This window comes from Hirundo rustica, chromosome 5 (genome assembly GCF_015227805.2).
Source record: "Hirundo rustica isolate bHirRus1 chromosome 5, bHirRus1.pri.v3, whole genome shotgun sequence".
NCBI classification, from domain to species: Eukaryota; Metazoa; Chordata; class Aves; order Passeriformes; family Hirundinidae; genus Hirundo; species Hirundo rustica.
The window spans coordinates 46,037,187-46,058,593 of NC_053454.1; the positions used below are offsets into that span (position 1 = coordinate 46,037,187).

The 21,407-nt window shown below is 36.0% G+C and overlaps 1 long non-coding RNA gene across 3 annotated transcripts in view; it reads right to left on the reverse strand.

The window, feature by feature from the left end:
• Positions 1 to 4,627: 4,627 nt before the first annotated feature.
• LOC120753095 (uncharacterized) overlaps positions 4,628 to 21,407 on the reverse strand; it is a 32,159-nt gene continuing 15,379 nt past the window's right edge. The window contains exons 2-4 of one of the 3 annotated variants that reach the window (XR_009207870.1): positions 9,263 to 9,359; positions 5,344 to 5,510; positions 4,628 to 5,023 (exon numbers count right to left, since the gene is read on the reverse strand). This is a non-coding gene — a long non-coding RNA (uncharacterized LOC120753095). Of the gene's footprint in view, positions 5,024 to 5,343; positions 5,511 to 7,392; positions 7,534 to 9,262; positions 9,360 to 21,407 lie in introns of those variants that run through there. The other 2 variants (XR_005700958.2, XR_005700957.1) reach the window with 2 other exon arrangements.

Sequence of the window (21,407 nt, forward strand, 5' to 3'; positions counted from 1 at the left end):
ATAGTGTCACTACTCCTTTTTTTTTTTTTTTTTTTTTTTTTTTTTTTTTTACTTTTTGAATGGCAGGTATTTCCCTTTTCTTTTAATTTCTTCATTTCTCTGGTCCTATTCAGATATAGTCACTAGCCAACTGCTTTATGCAACTGGAAATGAAGTTGCTTTGTCCTGTATACAATGCCAATGCACACTCAGGGAATGAAATACACATTTGGGTTAAAGGTTTGAAGAATAGTAGTGGTTCACTATATATATATATATATATATATACACACACGCACACTTTGAACATTTGGAAAGCTTTTATCTTTTGTTCCTTTAAGTCAAAGTAATAAGTTATAAATTTCTTCAAAAGTATATGGATAATAAATAGGGAAGTATTAACTAATGTTAAGCTAATGGTTACAAACAGACAATGAAGGTTAAGAACATGACAGATTTATGAGAGTACCTTTGAGCTCGAGCTCTAAGCAAAAGTAAGATATTTAATAATAATCTTCATTAACTGAAATCAAGGAGAATACATTAAACATTCCAGTTCCTTAAGACACAGTCATTTCTAAATTAATTTTTAAATTGAATTCAGTCAAAGATTCAAGAATTCTAGGAACGTGGCTCAAAGTTAGCGGCCAAAATATTCTCACCTTTTAAAAATGACTTCCAGAAGCCTCTTTAAATAGAGCCGTGCCCATGCTAACCTCTGGCCGGGATATCCCGGGATGTGAGATGTGTGCCTCTTTCCCGAAGTACTCGGGAGCCGCTCGCCCCCCGGTGGCGGCGGGGAACCGCAGTTACTCCGTTGGACCTCCGTCGAGATGGGGACCAAAGCCGAGGAATTACAACTCTGCTGCTTGCTCGCCGTCCTAGCAATAATTCCTTACATTGCTCGTTTTAAAAATATAATATTTAATTTTCTTCCTAATTATTTATTTAGAGAAACTGGCTATTATTTGTGTTTCTGGGTGTGTTTCTGTTTGTCCCTTACACCGTAACTAGTTAGCCCTATAAAAATTCTTGATCCCGGAAGCCTTTCTTGCAGCTGCCAGAACTCATGCCTTTACAATTATCCTAAGGTTTTCTGGCACCCCAGTGTGATTGCAGACATGTTTCAGGACTGCTGTTCTTTGAAAAGCTAGTGCAAGAGTGCCAGTAAGAGCCATGTAGCGGACTCTTGTAGTGACCAGCATTCTAATGCCCACAGAAGTCCGCTGTGTAGATCTGTCTTTAGGATCAGCTGTGTTTCCTCTCAGCATGACATTTTCTTTCTACAGCAGTGCAGCAAGCAGGCAAGTAGTGCTATCACCCTGCAGTAGCATGATGACAGACCCAAGTCCCATAGCCTTCCCTGCAAATCTGTGATTCCTTTGAAGACAATAGAAGCTGAAATTAAAGCACTGTGACAGCAGTTTATCTTCTTAAGGTGCTTGAAAAGCATCTGCAATTGTTCCATGGATACCAAGGAAATATAGCAATTTTTCAAAGTGTAAGCCTACCACAGATTAATAGATATATGTAGGTGTGTGTAGTAAACCAGATTACATGGCAAGAGGAAGGCTCCCTCTTGTTAATGAAGAAAATATACAGGTCGTATAATCAGATACTATATCATACTATATTAATGTTTTTGACAATTTCATGTAAAATGGCTGAACATTTTTTAATACTATTTCCTACAGATAATATTTTGTGGGAAAGAGTTAAGGAATGCAAATTAATTGTTAATAATAAATCCATTGTCAGGAATCCAAAAGGAAAATTTATGCACAGGTTGCAATTCTGACATAGCAAAGGAGGCAAGATCAAAAGAAATGCTTCCTGGAGAAAGTAGCCTAGTCTGGAGATGTAATGAGAAGTGTAACACGATAGTTTATCATTTAGGAAGCAAAGACAAATTCTGCAAAGACACTCACAAAACCTCCACACCTGTGGAAATGTTTACACTTGGGCTGCCTGTATTTCAAGGCAACAAAGCCATCCACCCCAACTGAGACAAGTCAGATCACTAGCTCTGCCACTTACAAAACAGGGCTGAGTTCAAATATAGTATAAGGTTAAGCAAAAAGCTCTGTCAAATTTTTCAGAATATGAAATTTATGTAAGACTACTTTTCATAAGCTTTGACTGTTATTGTTAATGTGCCTGGGCAATGTTCTTGCTTATGTCTAATGATAACACTGCATCAAAACTTTAATTTAAAATGGGCTTTTTCAAATCATTTAGTATTTGTGTTTGAGCCAAGTACAGCAAACAATTGCAATAATTACCCATTTTTGACTCTGCTAGAACTGCATCACAGTCTATGAGGGATGCCTGGCACTCTAAGGCATTCTTTTACATCACCTTCAGTCGAGCACCAAATGTAAGGGTTTTGTAACTTCTGTCTGGCTGTTGAAGGAGCAGCTTGCTGTCAGCTTTATAGTTATTCTTCCCACTTTAATCTTTTTTCTGTATAACAAAAGTCATATTCTCTATTTGTGGAACAGCAGACAGGGTCCATAAAGACAGTATTACTATCAGCCAGATCTCCCAGTGCCTCACTTGTACTCTCAAAAATACCTTGTACACAAATAGGATTAGGGATTGACTAGTTAAATGTATTCATATACACAGTTCTGGTGTTTTGGGATGTGGTAGCTCTTGTTTTCAGCATTGTTTAGAAATGCCTTTCTATGGGACTCAGTATCTCCATCTGCACAGCTACCATCCCTGATGAAACCACTTGGGCACTGACACATATCAGTACACAGTTGCCGGTTTCCTTTATATCTTTTAGTGTTTCCATCCTTAAGAGTCCCAGATGAGGCAAGCTCCATACTTTAAAGATTTGCACATACACAGTTAATTACATTGTTAATACTTGCTAATACTGGCCAAGATGTTTTTCAAAAATTTAGAAGCACCAGTTCACAGGGTTCAGAATTAAGTGCCAAGTGTCTGATAGAACCTGAAACAGTTGCATGTTTTCGCCAACTTCAAGTTTCTCATTCTGCTGCTAATACAGAGTGGTTTAGTAATGGAAATGCTGTAGAAACCCCTCATCTTGTTTCAAAAATGGAGATGGGAACACTTTGAGCTGCACAAGATCTACCTGTGAGAAGACACTGGGGGCAAAGGGCAGTCATAGGAGACCCTGGGAGGAAAGGCCTAGACTGTAGTGGCCCTTAGGCCACCCACAAAGGCTACTGCTCTCCCATGGAGAGTGTGCAGCCTGGAGGCTGGCTCCAGCTGTAGCAGTCTCCCCCTGGGAAGTCTCCTCAAGAGACTTCTCTTAGCTCATGGTGACCAAAGCACATCAAATCCATGAGCCCTGGCAAAGTCATGGTAATTTGTTAATTCCCATAGGTTAGTTCCCCAGTTCCTGGTTTTTACCCCTATTGATAGGTTCTTTTTGGATCCTCTCCCTGATTGGCCCCTTTCCCAATTCCTTTCCCTATTGGCCTATTGGGCTTGTAAAACCCCACCCCCTAGCTACCTATATAATCCCTGCTCACCAGAGCTATTCTGTTCTTCCCTCTTGGATTTAGCTGAATAAAGAAAACTCCTGAGGACTGAAGAACCCTGTGCTGCCTCGCCCAAAGTGGCAATTGCGGCCCTGCTGCCAAGGCAGCAGTCACAAGAGAGCTGATCACTCTGAGTGCCTGTGCCTGCACCATACAGAGTGTCTTTCCAAAGACACTTCTGGCAAGGAAGGTTGCGGCACCTTTCCACCACCCAGACCACAACTCTAGACAATATTGGATAAGATTGTAACAGGAAAAGGAACTACGACTCCTTAGATTAGAGCACCCTGAATTCTTTAGGTAAAGTGTTTCTACCCCGTAGTAAACTAGGTGAAAATACGGGAGGCACAGAAATTTCCTGACAGAATTTTTCTTGAGGAGGAGATTTTTAACGAGGAGATAAATCAAATGTAACATTTAGATCACCACCTGCTGTTGTTACCTGTTTACTGGTAGATTTTTCCCAGTACAGATGTGACTATAACTGAAGGAGACTTTTTACGACTTTGGGATCTTTCCAGATTCCTGTTTGTCTTTCCCTGGCTGAGGTAATAGCAAGTTTATAGATACTGTGTTCTGTTGTACTGTGCATGTACTTGTTTTGTTGTTTTTTGGTCTGTTTGTTTTGTTTTGTTTTTTTTAACTACAGACTTTTATCACAAAAGCAGTTAGTATAATAAATTTTGCTTAAATGTAAAACTACAGTCTAAAGCACTTTCCTTTCTCCTTGTATTAGCACTTTACTTTGTCCTCCAGCCTGCCAGAAGAGTATGCAACTTTTCAAAGTGTATCTTAGTGGCAGAAAGGATCTACCTGTTCACCAGTTTCCTTACATTAAAGTAATACCTCTTCCAACTATTCAGTGATTTTATTATCAGGACACATTTTTCCCAAGTGCCACTGGACACTAATATGGGGCTAAAAGAGGCAACATGTGCTTCCTCCCTCACCCCATTCTTTGGCTCAAGAATAGCATGCTTCAGGGTCTCTAAGATTTTAATAGGACATCTGAAAATTTTGAATAGTCCTCACAGAACCGATGTTCCTTCAAAGCAATCACAAAATGCAAAACATACTACAAGTGTGCAATTTATTTTTGCTGCATAAAATACTCTAAATTTTGCCTTTGGAGATGAATATAACATTTTCAGAAATTCCATTAAATTGTTTATAAAATAGACTCTGATTCTACAAATGCAATACTATTTTTAAGGTACACATTTTTACCCTGTATGTTTTTCTTTCTTGCCATTCAAAAACACCAAACAAGCCAAACCCAAGAGTTCGAATTGGCATTGCTAAATTTAGCCTCTGCATATTCTGGATGCAGTATTAAGCACTTAAATAACAAGCTCCATCCTCCCAGAGCACAATACAGGAAACAGTGCATAGCAGACTCAGCTTACGTTGTAGAAAGCCACTTGTAATGCAATCAGGTTGAATGGACCTGGGTTCTTCCACTGACGCACAGCAAAATGTTGGCCTCTTGTTGAACTTCTGTCCACAGCTATTGGTCTCAACAACTTCTGGAGAGTGGAAAAAGTACATCAGCACTACTAAGCTGCTTTTTGCCTCCCAGATAAACTGTGCTATACATACTTCTCTCTGCTCCCCTAATCCCTTCAGTGTCTCACCTAATGCAGTCTTCATTGATTGAGCTTTACAAATACTCCTTGCAAATGAACATTTACAAAACTCCAAAGCACATTATTGTTTGTTAACAGTAAGAACTTCTCTCAGACTGTTCTCTTGAAGTAAAGTAGGTGAATTAAGGACTTTTGAAGAAATATTAAACCACGTTTGTGCCAAAGTACAAGATCAAAACTTTCCATTAATCAAGACTTACGGTTAAACTGATGGTTCCAAATTCGACCTAGAAGAACTGCAGAGCAGTACATCTCCAAAAGTATGCATCCACCATAGGATTTTTTAGCTTTCTTTCCATTAGCCACTCAGTAAGGTCATTTTCAGCACCCAAATACTTGGCCTCCAGGAGTTTCTTGCTCCTGTCAACTATGGTGTGCCATATCAAGATTGTAAAAAAGGGGAAAAAAGATAAAATGCAATCTTAGAGGAAGTTACACCATTTCACTTTTAAGAATTACTCATAATTTCATCTCTTGTCATTCTCTCTATGTCTTCTTTGCCATTGGTTTGATTACTTTTTCTTTCCTCTGAAAAACCCTCATTTTAAGATGAATTCCAATTCCACCATTCAATTAAGGAGGAGTGGTCTCTCATAGATAGCCTCATGCATATCATTGCAAGTCTGTCTTAAAAATACTGTGACAGAGACAGAAGAGGGGAAGTCTGAAAGCTGTCAGCAGAAATAAGACATTTGATGCTTTTAGTTTCTGTAATGAAAAATTAACTCTCAGCTGGTAAGAGTGAGTTAAACAGCATTACACTCTACAATGACTTATTTAAATTTAATGACAATGTTCATTTTTTCGGTAAACTGTCTGGAAATGACATAAGCCTAACATAAACATGGTTAGCCAGTTCTGTTTCCTAATTCAGTCAATTTTCCTCCTTCAGTGTCATTATTTCATGTTGCAAAACTTACTATAACATCTGTATCAACACGTAAACTTATCACAGAGTCCAAAACAGATTTAGGTGTTTCAAAATTCGTAACTCAATCTGAAGTCAATAATGTACATACAAATTGTGCACATTATTGAAAAGATGCTCAGGTTTTCCACACAACATTAATAAAATCCATGCTGCATGCTTTCCCCTGTCAAAACAGACTTTAAAAAATACAATAATTTTCAGCATAAAATCAGAGGGATCTCACAATATAAATTAATTTCTTTTTCATAATACCACAGCACTTCATAATATTTTTTAATCCAGTATTGGTATATCTGTTTCACAGAGAAGTTTATCACATAAGGGAGAACCCCAAAAAACCAATCTACAGTTGAGAACTATGTAAACATTTCCTTATTCACAGTTTGGTAAACACAATATACGGTGCCAGCTGGAAAATGTAACTGTATGGCTTTGCCCTCCTTCCAACCTGTTGTACATTAAAGATGACTTCACATACACTGTGAGGTCAGTTACACTCTTTGGGGTATTCTTATTGTTCCATCTCTAGTGGGTTGTTTATGTGAGTAGTTACTTTTAGATGCAGAGCAGCTGGAAAACTTGAGTTCATCTCCGTGGTAACATCCACATTTTCACTGGAAATATCAGGTACTTTGAAGACTTTCCACATTCATGCAATTAAGATGGAGGTAGAAAGCATAAAGCATTGTGGTTTTAGAATGTAGGGTGATATTAAAGTGTTGTGGAATTAATGTACAATGGTATTTTGAAAAAAAAAAACTGGTAGGTAAGAGTAGGAGTAGTTTAAATCTAAGTCCTAGTACTAAGGCTATTTAATTTCTGATTAAATAATATCATTATTACTAGAGGAGGTTTTCATGGCAACAGTCTGTGATTATTTATTCTAAAAAGACTAGTTTCATTACAATATTTAGTACTGGAAAAATTTATCAAATATTTCTACAATTTGTGGACATATTGATGGAAAATCAATGGAGAAACTATCATAACAGTGTGTTTTATTTGCTCATTTATTTAGTTTCTTTAGAATCTAGGTTTCAAAATTAAAAATCCTTTATAAAATACTTTAAAGATTGTATTACTCTCCAAATGTGTATTAACCCTTGTAAAAGGGTCCTTTCTAGTAGAACATTCTATTTTTTTTTTTTAATACCATATTTTCAAATTAACCACAGTGTTTCACTTCCTTCTCTCTCCTTTTATGTGAAGTTTTACACAGGGAGGAGCTGATATTGGGCCACACAATGTCCCTTCCTGGACAGACAGTCCAAGTGAAACTAATTCATAAATTCCATTGCTCTATCCACTGTTTACACACCTCCTGTTTAAAACTTTTCCTTGTGACTGTAGTGGGCATCATTTTAAGTTGATTCACTGCAGTTAAAGAGCGTTCTTCCAAGGTGCGTGATTTGTTCAGCTGATTCTTTAAATCACATTCATTACTTTTATTTTGTATTCTGCTATTCAAGTCTTGCAGTTTTTCAGTAATAATAAAGCAGGTTAGAGTTGTCAACAACCTCCTGCACATCATATGCTCTGTAAATCCTATACATTTTAGAAGTACACTTCTGAAAAGCAAAATTTAATTTTCAATATGTCTTTTTGACTATAGTTTGATAAAAGCAGTTTAATGTTAAAAAAATATTTTTTCCTTTAAAACATTGTAGAAAAAAATACTAGTCTTTAAATGACAGTGTTTTCTACTGACTTTAATCATCTCTGGCTATGACATTGCATTCCTACAAAAGATACTTTTAAGACTATCTAGACTCAGTTTCAAAATGAAATATATATTTAGCATTAATTTCACCTGTACTTTTTCATACGATACAAGTCTTATTATACTCTATGAATTCATATACTCCACATATACACGCAACAAAAGGGCCTTATGAAAGCTTGTGAAATCCAAGATACAAATTATTCTAGAAACCTGTATCAATTCAGAAGAGACAGGAAATGAAAGAAAAAGACAGGACATAATTTAGAATTAAAACTTGTTTGAGTTATTAAAATGAAAGAATTAGAATGACAAAAACCCAGCCAACAGCACAAGATGCACTGAAAGGGCTTCAAGCATTCACAAGATCAACTAAGAGAATATGAGTACTTTGTCAGTCTTAAAATATAATTTGTTAGCAAAAGTGGATCTGTAAAACAACACTGCAAGAGAATCACAAAGCAGAAAATGCATTATTCAGAATTCAAAAGGAAATAAACAGAAGTTTAATCAATTTTTTTTTCTTCAATTCCTTGAAAAAGTTTATTGCATGTTGATTATTTGAAGTACCTAATGAAACATTCACAATGTCATAGGAAGAAACCTTCCCTTCAGCTAAAACAAATCAGAGAGAGAAGTGAAAATATTTCTGGGTAAATGAACTCTTAAAATGAAAAATAGGAAAGCTGAGTAGAGAAATAGCACCACTTTGGAAAGAATCAGAATATTCTGAGAAAGTTATTTTAAAATAAGTTTCGGTGTATTGTCTCATAGTGAGATGTTACGGCCCCAGATTTTTTCTCCGGAGTTGTGGTGAATATAGGTCAGATTTTAAGTCATGCTGCTTGTTGAACATTTTGGTTTATTGTTATGTAGGTTGTGATGATATCCCATGGTCCAATCAATTCTAGCATTGCTCTATGCTGTATTTCTTTTCCAGCTGAATGGCCATTAGCTCAATTCAAAATGGATTTTTCAAAGAAGAGGCTGTGCATGGCGAACAATAAATACTGTTATCTGATGCACAACAGGAAAACTCATTTTGAGATAGCTCTTGGAATACCTGGTGAGTAGGTTATAGTCCCTGAAAGTCTGAAGGAGAAAGCATGTGGAATTTTCCACCAAGGCAAGCAAACATTATGTTTAGCCAAAGAGAACAAACTAGCAGACAGATGAGTAAATCAGTCTGAATTGGCCCACTCAAGACACTGAGGCAGGCTAGATCCAAAGCAATTTACTTTCCTTTCAGGAACTAGAAGGCAGCTAGGGAAATAGCCATGATTTGCAGAGTAAATACTCCCATCTTTCTTCATTCATAATAGAATTTAAGCTAACAATTTGATCCTAAAGGTTTTGTTTAATAAATAGCTGTGGAATGATGTTCTGTACATGGATGTTAATCACAATGTTTAGAAATACAATAACTGAAAAGAGATATTGTGTAGCACTTTCCAATGTGGACAGTTACCTGTCTATCTGCACCAGCTCTTTATAAGCCACAATATTCTGACTTTATTTTTCTTTCTCCTTTTCAACAGCTTCATTTTCTTTTCTTTAGTTCCTTTCTGAGAACAGAAACAATAAGAAGATAATAGTGCATACCATTTAATAAGATTTTATATTTAATTTATTCCTTCTCTTTTTTGTATTGCTCTACTTGTAACTTCTTTTACTTCCTTCTCTGAAACAAAACTAAGAACAACAACAACAACAAAAAAATCAACAACAAAAACACCAAAAAAACCCCCTCCCAAGAGTGTAAAAGACATTTGTCTCCAGATTCTAGTTCCATACACTACTGTACATCTAAGTGGAACTGAGTCAGTGAATCCACATGCACTTTAAATTGATCTATTTGAAAGATAAATGACATTTCTTATTTGACCTCATTCTGGTCCTACCTCTCCACTTTAAGCATCCAAAATGAGCAAATCCCTCTTTTAACCCATGATCTAACAGCATCTAACATCCTACACTGATGATGACAGTCAATCATAACTTACTCATACACAGTTAATATCCATTTTTAAACCATCTTTGTCTTAAAAATCTTCAAAGGAAGGTTACACTGAGGTGGAGAAGAAGGGGAGAGGAAGGTTACTTTAAGAAGGCAAAAAAAACCAATCTGCATTCAAGACTGTGAAATTAAGCTTCTAAATAACCATTCATAAGCTCTAGCATAGCCAAGTCAATAAACTTGAAAATTTAATGCATTTTTTATTTTCAAAAGTTCTTAAGACCCTGTTATTTCTAAAATTTAATTCATATAGCTTTTATCTAAAGTCTCTAAATTCCTTCTCTAACTTTAGTTGACAGCTGTATAGAAATTAACTTCTTCCACACACCAGGAGCTGTTCCTGTGAAGTGCTGATATTTCCTTGGTCTGGTGTCTGATCTGATTCCTTCATGGCCTGGATTCTACCTCCTCTTTCCATGCCAAAATTGCCTTCTTCCCTTCTCTGCTCTTTCTGTGACTCACTGGTGTTAACTGAGCCTTTGCACTGAGGAGAGTGTGCAAAGAGCTCAAAGATACCAACAAATCCTATTTCGTTTTCTACTCCAAGTGAATAATTTCTCACTATTGTGCATGTTAGGAAGAGATAAGGGACTCTTATCTTCTCCTAAGAGAGGAGATAGAAAGATACTAAACGTTTTACTGTTGTTAGATCTGGAGGTGGCAAGGGAATCCGAGAAAAGAGGAAGAGGTTTAAAGTTATCATTTATTCCTGAATGATTCCTGAATAAATGCCATAAATTCAATTAAAGGGTATCTTAAAGGAAAGAAAAGTGGATTACCCATTAGACCATGTCATGATTAGGAAAAAAAAAATGCAATATGAAACCTGAAGCCTGTGATTTAACTAGCATCACTGATAAGATGAAATGAAACCTCTTCCTTTATTCTGTGAATCTAGAATAAACTGAAAAGAACAAGAAGGATGCATATGAAGCTACACAAAATACCTGCTAGCTCACAGATGTTACAATGATGTTGTCACCTAAGGCACTGATCACCACCACAGCAATATCAAAACTATAGTCCTGACTTATGAAATCCTATGTCTAAAATAAAATCATAAGGAGTTTGTGTGCAGCCAATAATAATTGGTCGCTTTTAAAGTAAAATAGCTTATCTAGTCCCATATAAATTATCAGGCTAGAGCATGGTGCTAGGGATGTTGTATATGTATGTACACAGTGCTACAGGCACCAGCCAGTGCAGTGGTGCCATTTCAGAGACATATCTAATTCCCCATAAATACCAAAAAACTGCTGAAATGGCAAGTTGTTAGAGCAGGGGAGGGGAAAAAAAAAAAAAAAAAAAAAAAAAAAAAACAAAAAAAACAAAAAAAAAACAAAAAAAAAAAACCAAAAAAACCCCCCAAAACAAAAAAAAAAACAAAAAAAAAAAAACAAACCAACAAAAAAACAAAAAAAAAAAAAACCACCTCTGAAAATATAATTCTAAATTTAAATTTATGCCATTCTTAGACTATCATGCTGGGGGAGTAAAGCTGAGAAAGATTTCTACTCAATGGCAACAAAAGTTTTAAAGCAGCACAGTTTGAGCATAGAAATACATTTTGCAGAGCAGAGTATACGTTACTGAATGGTTTGAGAATTTTCAGAGATATTAAATCAGACCAACAGATTTTCTGAAAAATGTCTTCAAAATGGAAATCATTCACATTTCTTCCTTGTATTTGAGGAATTTAATCTTTTTATTTGCTTTGGCAGAAAGGGATTGCAGATGAGGAAGAGAATGCCATGCAATTATACTGGGTTTTGACTGTAAAGATAGATTAATACATAAAACTACAAGTTTCCTATCAATTTTAGAGAATTTCTTAGAAACGAAACTATGGCTTTGGTAGTGAATGGAAGCTTAAAAACTAACATGCTCAAAGATGAGTTCAGAACGAACAGGTAACACATTCTTCTTCAAGCTCATTGAAGATGTAACAGTTAATATAGATAAGGGAAACTAAGAAAAATAGCTCTCTGAAAGAATCAGATAGCCTTTCACCACTTCCTTCTACATAAAAAGGAAAAATAGTTGAAGTAGAGAGAGACTGTGAATAATGTGTAAGAGTCATTGGAAAGAAAGATGAGCCAAAGTTACTAAACTGAATTTCTGGTAGCTCCACACTTGAAGTTGAACACTGAAACTTTTCTATACTTATCCAAGCACCAAACAAATTCCTTGGTGTTTTTGGGGGGTTTTTTTTGTTTGTTTTTGGTTTTTTTGTTTGTTTGTTTTGTTTTTCTTTAAATGTACATGTAAGTTAGGATCAAAATGTGACATGAAGCTTTTAAACCAAAAAACTTTTGTTTTCTCAAAATAGCTGAGTTCAAGACAATGAACTTGGTTCCCTGCGTCATGAAGAGAGGAGTATGTCATTAGATTATATCCCATTAGCAAATGGTCCATGACAATGGAACAACCCACCATATTTGTCACCTGGACATCAGCCTTGCTTGTCCTGGGTCAGTGCAAACCTAAGAGCTCTGCTTTGCTTTTAAAATATGATCAACATTTCACACAGTTCTGATATCAAAACTTTTCACAGCTCTCTTCAGAAGATCCTGTTCACAGTCAGTATCTGATATCACCAGCCACTTATCATCACAGCATGTTAGCACTGTAATGTGCACTGTTTCTGTTGAGGTAGGTAGCTCATCCCAGTATTAAACACTTGGAAGGCACTGATGCATTTGTTTAATTAAAATTTCATATGGCTTTTTCTGGGTTTATCTGATTTGCAAAGAATTTGTCAATTTGTCCCAGAAGTTGCTATAAAATTTGCTTTATCTTCCTTGCAGATTTCCATCACTGAAAGGACACGTTCTGAACCACAATCCTGAAAAATTAGTTTTCACTCATTTCTTCAGGGATTTTGTTTCCTATTTAATTCTTCAATTATTTTGAATTTTATTTTAAAGTTCTTTAATAATTTAAGGAATAAATGTTTATTCTACCAAAATTATTTTTACTTCTTTGATTAATTTTCACATAGCTGGAGTGTCATTAGTCTTTACTACACAAATTAATAACATAAATTAAGAGATTCTCTTTTATCAGAGCTGATCAGGATCAGGCGATTAAGGACAGGAGAAAGTCTTAATACTAGATTGGATTAGATTCAGTACTGAATTTCTAAATTGAATAAGGATATTTTGACCTCTGGTTTTATTTTAAACATCTGTAATTTAAAGATATCGAAGGTGATCCATGAGATATGCAGGCTACAAAATTTCTTTGAGTAACATCCACCATCTCCCAAACGCTGAAGGGAAAACTGAGAGCAGAGCCCTGTGTCCCTCACCTGCCTGCATGCACACACGGCCGAGAGCTGACCTTACGTACACATCTCTCACATGCTTAAAATGCCTGCCTTGCTTCTTTCCCCACTTTATTTCATGGAAAACATAGTGTATTTTTATTTGTCAAGTAAGCTAAATAAACTCCACTGACCCTCATACACAAAACCAACCAGCTTCAAGTCTCCGTCCTCACTTCTCCAGGTTCCATATGCCAATTTTTGCTGTCAAGCACTGACTTCTTTTACCTACTTCAATTCCCTGGGAAGAAGTTCATACTCCCATATAGTAATATGTTATTCCCCAGATAAAGTTCCCTTTTCATTTATTCCAGTCCACCTATGAAAGAGGCTGGAAAACACTGTGTAACCCCTGTGGAGGTTATGCAGTGGAAAGACCTACTCTTTAATGGAACACAGTGTTCTGAAGTACTAAAGCAACTAAGAGGTAATAGGAGGAAGAAATACAAATAGATGGAAAACACATGCAGCCTCCCTTATCTACTTCCAACAGGCATTATAAATGGAAAAAAGATGGTCCTTCACCTTTTATTGCTGAATTTGGAATATGTTGGTCTAAATTAGATGCTCTTGCTCTCTGTTGCTTTATGTAATAGATAGAAAAATTTTATGGACTTACCGATGTCCCAAATTAATTTACTTTCCTAGTGATCCAGTTAAATGTATTTTCAAACTGTTGAGACAGCTTAAAAATCAATTTTGACATCTCCCTAAGCTCTAGCAGTTCCTATTTGCTCTCCCAAACCAGCTGGGAAACAGGTGGAACAGCAAGCTTTCTCTCTTCTCAGTATGGAAGGAGAAATTTCCAGTAAAAATTCTTTCATTTGTGAATGTCTTTGTATTCTGTTGCAACTGGCTAGAAATAAGTGTCACAATTTAAAACACACAGGGCATGGTTCAGGGTGCACATGGTGCATTTATAAATCACACACACTTCTCAACTTCTTTGCACTTACAAAAAGTTATTACAGCCTTGGTGTCTACACCCAACCTGAAGATGAGCACTGCCAATGGTGCGATAACATCAGAGGCATCACTTGCAACTAATTCAGAAGTCACCAACAGAAGCAAAAATGATGAAAGAAAAAGTAATAACCACGTGACAATGTAAAAGTGTGTGGTATTTTAAATGCTGGATATAACGATGAAAAATAGATCAGAGCACTGTGGGCATATCTGAAAAATGAGGTCATAGCAGTAAAGATTAAGAACCCAAAGCACGATAAAATGGCAAAAGCTTAATCTTTATACTCACTTTCTATGCACTTTTGCATGACTGAAGGAGGTTTTGTTTTGCTTTCACTTAAAACTACATTGTAATATAACTTCTGCAACAATGTGTAATTTATTGGTGATAAATCAGATTGCCTTTTACAAGAGATACGGTTCTCTAGGTATATGCTCCTCAAATTCAACAGTAAATACAGCTACACATAAATACAGAAGAAAATGATTAAAACATTTTCTCTTAGTTCACATATTTATAACCCTAATTCTGTAGCTGACTTGTTTTATGAATCACCTTACTAATAAACCGTGGAAACCCACAGCGAGAAAAATTACAGAGCTGTCACGCTCTTCTGATGATTAGTACTTGTACAGAGCTCAAAACTCTTAGATTGTATCTCCAGAGGTCTCACTTCATGAGATTGCAGTATAAATAGCTGTTTTCTTCAGAATTATTTGCTGGATTCTTTCGGGATATATTAGCATATCAACTCTAAGTCACAGTATACTGCTTGTGACCTTCTTTCTGAAGCAGGAAGGTTTGCTCTTAGAAACAAAATATTAACTATGGTGAGTGACTATGGTCATACCAACACACAAATTCATCCATTTGTAGAACTGTTCATAATTTAAATCTATCAATAAAAATGAAAGTATTAAAAAAATCCCATTCTGAATATTCTGTGTTGAACAAAACCAAGAATTTATGGCAGAGTATGGCAAGACTTAGCCTACAAACCATTTTTTTTCTTTACACATTAGCAAGTATTGAGTACAAAGAATCTCCTGCCACGATTGTTGCATTGCACTGTTGATAATTTTCCTAGCTGGGCAAAGAAATCTCAATCAGTCTTGATGAAAATAAGATAATCATTATTCTGAACTGCATTTATAATCATCTTCATTTTAAACTTCCTGCTTTTCTTGGCCATGGCCTGTTTTCATTAATGCCTCCTGTTACTGCTCATTTCCACGCTCTGCTCCAAAACTCCATTTCTAGGTAGGGAACATCACAACCATAAAGACTTCAAGAGACTGTTGAATTGCAAAGTTTCCCCTTTTGCAGGACAAATCAATACGTATTAAGCAAAGTAGGCAGAGTCTCAGTTCCAAGCCACATGGACTACCCCTATTGCTCAAATTTAAGGAAATCATTCCAAGGCAAAATGTATTTTTTTTCCCCTACTTCTGAAAGGAGCACTATGATAAACAACTTGCTGACTCTTCTCTGATATTTAATTTGGATTGTGCAACAGGAGTATTGCTTTGCAGAACATCGACAAAAACAAACCAAACCAAAAACACACACACAAGTCCAAATGAGTACAAACACTTATCCTGACTCTATTCCTGCAAAGGCTGGATGCATATCTGAGTAATGAATGCACTTTTACCCATTCTTTCCAAAGTTTTTAGACACACCTCAAGTGAATAAGCCACTCCCTCTTGCTAACCAAGATGCCTCCAGTAAAAAAGGATACCACAAGTTATCGAAATACCACCAGAAGATGACAGATGACAAAGATGTTACTGGGAGGAGCTGGCATGCAAATCAAGGCTCAGAGCTAAGCCATTGTGCCTGACCCTAGCTGGAACTCTAGCTAGGCTTTCTGTAGGATAACCAAGCACAGGAACTCTCTGCTCTTCCCTCCAGCCAGGATCACCTGTCTAAAGTCTAACTAAAGATTTACCTTCATTCTGGTTCTGAGTTTCTCCAATCAACATAGTAAGAACACATCTTGGTTGGTATGAAAACATAATTAAAAATGTGAAAATGAAAAAAAATTTTTGTTAATACTTTTTGATTGATCAGCTGAATTTTACTGGTCGATTGGTTTTGTTGAGTTTGTGATCTGGGGTTTTTCTTCTTTGCTTTTAGAGCAATGGGCTGATACTGTTAAAAAGTAATTTGATTGTTATTGTAAAGAATTTAAAATTACAGTGGATTTTAGTATATGAGATCTGGCCCAGGTTCAAACTTCACTTATATGGCTACCAATATGGAACAAATTAGCCAGCTAACACTAATGACAGAACTAGATTTCACAGTTCACAGCTGATGTCATTATATGTGCTACATTATACTTGCTCCTAGCAGCACTGCCAAACTTTTAAAAGAAAAACCTCAAAATTCAAAATTAAATCGAAGTAACTATATTATACAACTATTAAATATAATTACTTTTTCCAAATTCTCATATGGTGTTTTTACTGTTGTAGTCTCAGCTATGTTTCTGTTGGTAGGAACCACCAATACATTTGAAAAGCTTTGCATTAAATTGCTTTTCTGTGCCATTCTGCACGGTTGACCTAAACAGAATAATTTTTTTCACCTTAACTACTCAAAGCCACATGGAAAGAAAGAAATTGTAATACATGATTTCCCATATGAATTGTCACATTTCTTGTGATTAAATTTTAGGCAGTTATGATGTTATCTGTTTCTTTAGACAAGTACAATTATTGTTGGCATGTGCACCCAAATTGTATTTCACTTTCTGAAAAAAGAGCTCGTTACAACTGGGAAAGTCTCTAGTAAAAGGAAGGCATAGGAAAAAGTACTTATAAATATTGACTTACTCTTAGTACCTGTCAGCAAAAATGCAAATGGTCACAAATCACAGCTGTAAAGGAAATACAATAAACCCCAGAAACAGATAGTATTATACACTGGCAACAGTAAAGTGATTTCCAGATTCCCATTTGTCCAAACTGAAAAGAGCCTAAGCAAAACAAAGATGCTCTAGATGGATATTTTGTTTCATAATTAACATCTCACATATATATAGGTATTCTGTATCATTATAGGGTAGAATATTTTATATCGAATTTGGTTTTGCAAGATATTCAAAAGCAGGTTCATAGCTGTCCTATTCTGCTCCTTTCCTGGTATATTTGACCATAGATGTTAGGCTTTCAAATGACCCACGACCTAAGGATGCAGCCTGATTTCTGATCTGGACCCTTCTGCTGTTCTCATTGTCAAGCAGCAAAAACTTTACAGGGATGACACTGAGCAGTTAGTTAGCAAGTGGATCCTTCCCTCTTGGAGAAGTGGTGTTCCCAGACCTTCAGAGAACATCCATACCAAATACCATGTTTCCTGATGCCTTAGAAATTAACTTACTGTTTCAGCAATAAGATTGGGAACATGGAATAACATTTCTGAGGCCACTGGGGAAACGGTTCTTTCTAAAATCAGAGTTTTAGCTTCTTTATAAGTACAGAACCCCTATGGTGACTACAAAAGACAGTCTGGGGGGAGAGAGAGGGCTGGGGTGAGGGGTAGAGAGAGACTGAGCGCGCATTCACTGCTGCATTCCCTTCCCACACAGTAAATTAATTCCTTGAAAGTTTATTGCAATTACTGTGTGTCGTTATCTGCAGTGGCTTAGTATAGTTCACATCAATTTTCCTCACTCTCAGCTCCAAGTCTGCAACCAGGTGAACTAGGGATGTCTCCTGACTCCTCAGGTGAAACCTGAAGTCTGCCAAGATCTGTTAAAGTTTAGCCCTTCACTAGGATCAAAACTTCTGTGCCCATTGAGCCTCTACTTGAAACATTTTGCACTCATGTAGCTGATCAGCCAAAGCAAGATAGAGGAAGATACATCCTGCACAATGGCTTTTCCAAGTATAGAGTGGCATTTTCTGAAGAAATCCCTGAATTAATTTATGATTCAAGTCTCAAGTTGGCTCATTGTATTGTTTCTGTTATTTAGGTATTTTTTTAAAATCCCACACAGATACAGAATTAAGTGGCTCATAGACATGTCATGTAGAAAAAGAATTCAAAATACTACTTTATTCTGCCTTCTGCCTTCCAGTCTTTTTCTTCTCCTGCACACAGAAGCCAACTTTATATACATTGCTGACACAAAACAATTTTAAGTTTCTTTTTCTCAGAAATAGCTTTTTGTTACAGGACAGAAAAAGAAACGACTCTATTTTATATTTGTTTTATTCATAGCATTTCCAGGCTTTTACTGACATTATCATTGCAAAAGCATAGCCATTTAAAACAGGCTTCAGAGATTTTATTTAGTGAAGTCATCTGTGCTTTAGCTACACGTATAGGCCTTGATATTTAAGTGTTACACAGATAGCAAGGGCTGGCTTCCTTTTTACCTACATGAAGACATTTAGAAAATACTGATTACTTAAAAAAAAAAAAAAAAAAAAAGGGTTGGGGGGGAGGGGGCAAAAAAACCCCACACATGTCTTTTTCCACATATCCTACTCACTCTAATATATCAAAGGCTGACTGAAGAACAAACATTGTAGGGAATAAAAATACAAGAATGCACATTTTATCAAACATATAGAGAAAAAAGCAGGCCAGGAAGAAGGTCAGTTGTAAAGGTAAAGAATGATAGATGGTAAGAAATACAGGGAAGTTACCCTGTTCATTTTGGCTGTTAGATGAATGATGGATACTGCTGAATGTCTGTAGAAAGGTTTCATGAGACCTGTGAAAAATACAGGGGTATTGGTGTGGGAGAACTGCACAACTCAAACTTGGGAGACATTTCTAGGAATATTTACAAAAAGCCTCAATCTTACCCCTAGATAAATCAGAAGGACTTCTGCCACTTTAAAAGAGACTGAGACTGATCCTTTCAGTCTCCTGACAAGGCAATTTAGAAAAAAGCTGTCCATGAATTCATATGCCAAATGGGAAAAAGGAAAGCCGGTGAATTTAATCTTAGTTAATGCTTCAATAAAGCACTGTCATTCAATATAAACACTGAAGAATGAAAGCACTACAACAAAAATAAATCTATTTTTAATATAAGTATCTTTAGGAAATGTAAAATAGTCTAAGAAAATGGGATCAAAAATCGTAAGAATGAGAATAGAAGATAACTGAAATTCACTCAAGGTGAAATTAAGAGAAAATAGGGCAACAAAGACCAATTTTATCAATTATAATTGAATAATCATGAACAATAGAAGCAATGAGAATAGTTTTAAATATTGAATACTCTAAAAAATTGAAAGGAATTTAAATTCCTAGGTGAATCAGAAGCAGACTGAAGAACAAGAAAGAGGTTGTCTCTCCATTATAGGAGAGGAGAAAAGAGCTATTCACACACACAGAGCAATCTCACTGCAGTAAGATCCTTGATTATAGTATGCATATGTAGTTCTCTAAAAGTCGGAAAATTAACTGGATGTGGCTGTCCCACCTTTAAGCAGGAATTTTATCATGAGTCTGGATTAAGTGCTCTTGTAACTACTTTTTAAGATCTACAGTCTTAGAATCTGTCTTTGCTCTATATAAAACAGTTCTGTCTCTTGCTGTGCTCATTTGTCAACATGAAAATATTTTCTTTTAAAATCTGAAATAGTCTCTTTGCTCACATAGCTTGTGTTGGACCACACAAAGCCTGATTCACATCTGATACTTACTATTTGATCTATTTGGTTCCAAGTCTGAAAAAAAATTACACTAGAAGATTCCATGAAGAAATATTTGTTCAGCTTAACTACAAAAGTTTTTCTCTTTTTATTTTTCCCGTTATATTGAAAATGTAACATTAAAGCAGTAATTCTTCCACTGTACGCTCCCTTATGTACTCCCCCAGAAATAAAATCTTGGTTCCCTGAAGCGGCCAAAGCTGTGTGTCATATTATTGTACTTATTTCAAAATTGGTTATTCCTCTTGCTTTGGCACTAAAATCAGAAGAAATGGTCCTGAATGTTGATGTAGGTTGTAATAGTAGCAAGCAGCAATACATTTCGCCAGTTCTATGGAAATCCTCCAAAGGTTGCATTTAATACTGCCTGGGTATTTATTTAGGCAAAATAACTAAATATCAGCCATGTGTTTCCATTTATTAACAGTCCCTCAGGAGCACAGGCAATCTATGTCTTGACTTAGAGACTTCTCCAATTTGCTTTCAAAAGTGTTTAGTTTGGAGATTTTTTCTTCATTTCTGTCTATTGCTATGTATTTTTCCTAGCAAGGGCATAATTTGAAGAGAGGGGATGCGAGACTTGCTTGCTCTCAAGCAGAGCCTTTAAGAGTTTCAATGTCATCAGAAATGAGATTTAATCCTAAATAGGACGGTGCATCATGCCGGTTTTCCAAAATGGGTTTTATGCTGTAATTTCTTAAGTTCTTTTAGATATCAGAAGACTCATCTGGAGTTCCCTCAGGATGAAGACAGATTTTGAAGTTGTTTCCATTTTCTGACCTAAGCCTGAAGAATAGGAGGGATGGGGTGGGTCAAAGACATTTACAAAAAGCTGTTTTACTGATGAGATATGCTTTATGAATGTGCAGAGGTTCATGCTTCCTAAATGCTGAAGATTTTCACTGTTAAATCAGAAGCTTTGAGCCACAAAAGTTCCTGTTCAGAAATGGCAAGAAGTACATATATAAGTAAGAACAGTGACAAACGCCTCCTTGCACATCCTCCCTGTCAAACAGCTCAAAGTTCAGAAGGTAAACAATTAATGGAAAATTAAACTTTGGTTAGGGAATGGAGTGTTCTTAACCTTCAGTGCAGCACAGAATGAGGTGTAAAACACAAGTGTGGTTTATAGGCAAACCAAAAGCCTTTGCTTTTACTTTTTCTTAGCTAGGACTTTTATATTTCTTCATGGCAAACAATTCTTGTCAATTCATAAAAAACTATACACAAAAAAATTAAATCAATAATAGTTTCAACTAACATATCTCTGATACTGTAGCAGAAAAATAAGATCACACCCAGTGAACCTGTCACTGCTTAGCAAGAAACAAAAAAGAATTCCTTGTACCAATGATGTGCCACTATTGTAATTAAAAATATGGTAATCCTCTCAAAAAGAATAGTTGCTAAGAACACAGGAAAAGTTGATTTTGCTGGAATTCAGCCCTGAATTTGTTGCCAAGTAATTTTTGCCAAAATGCAGGAAATTTCTTTGGGTTACAGGCCTGAGGCAAATGAAAATAACATTATCCATCCCAGGTACCCAAGACAAATTCTACTGGGCTCGAAGCTGTGCCTGACATTAACTATTCCATCAAGATTTAGTATCTGTTATTAATAAAA